Source organism: Tigriopus californicus, chromosome 12 (assembly GCF_007210705.1).
Source record: "Tigriopus californicus strain San Diego chromosome 12, Tcal_SD_v2.1, whole genome shotgun sequence".
Lineage (NCBI taxonomy): Eukaryota > Metazoa > Arthropoda > Copepoda > Harpacticoida > Harpacticidae > Tigriopus > Tigriopus californicus.
In genome coordinates this window covers 17,167,743-17,168,429 of record NC_081451.1, presented here as the reverse complement: position 1 = coordinate 17,168,429, position 687 = coordinate 17,167,743, and positions in this window count along the sequence as shown.

The window sequence follows — 687 nt, the reverse complement described above, 5'->3', positions numbered from 1 at the left end:
AATGCCAAAATCAGGATGCCGGATCACATTTTCCTTGAATTTCCTTACTTGAGCATCCCCTCTACAACTGGCGGGTTCTGAGTCGAGAAACATTGAATGTCTTTTTGACGATATCGCACTCATTGGACATATTACAACGCTTTCCCCCCCCCCCCCCCCCCCCCGCAAAAAATAGTAAATAGTAAAACCGATTCCCAAAAAGGGTCAGAATGGTAGGAATCCGACCCTGGTCCGTCCGTTTCAGCCCAACTGAACAGCGGCCACGGCTTTCTTGAACCTGACGGCCCCAGCCCAAACCATGGGCTGAGGGTGCGAAAATGTTAGTTTCGTAAATTGAGTGGATAACATTTGAACTAAGCATCGTGAGGGTCCGATAAAATTCGACTGACCTCCGGTTGGAATCACACACTCATGGCCAAGGTGCCATTTTCAGCCCAATGTCAAAACTCGTCACATTGAGACTAGGCCACCAGCCCTAAGGGCAGAGGCGGCCGTTGAGGCCGAGTTTGACCTCCTAGCGCGCTTTTTCTTCTTCTTCTTCTAAGAGTGGTTTCTCATTTTCATGGCATTATTTTTTAGATCCTTCAGACAGCAGGTATGAGCGGCAACTTTCCTGCCGCCGCCCGCTTCCTCGGAACCACATCTCAAACCAGTCAGAGCGCCACCTATACCAGGGGCAGGCGGAAG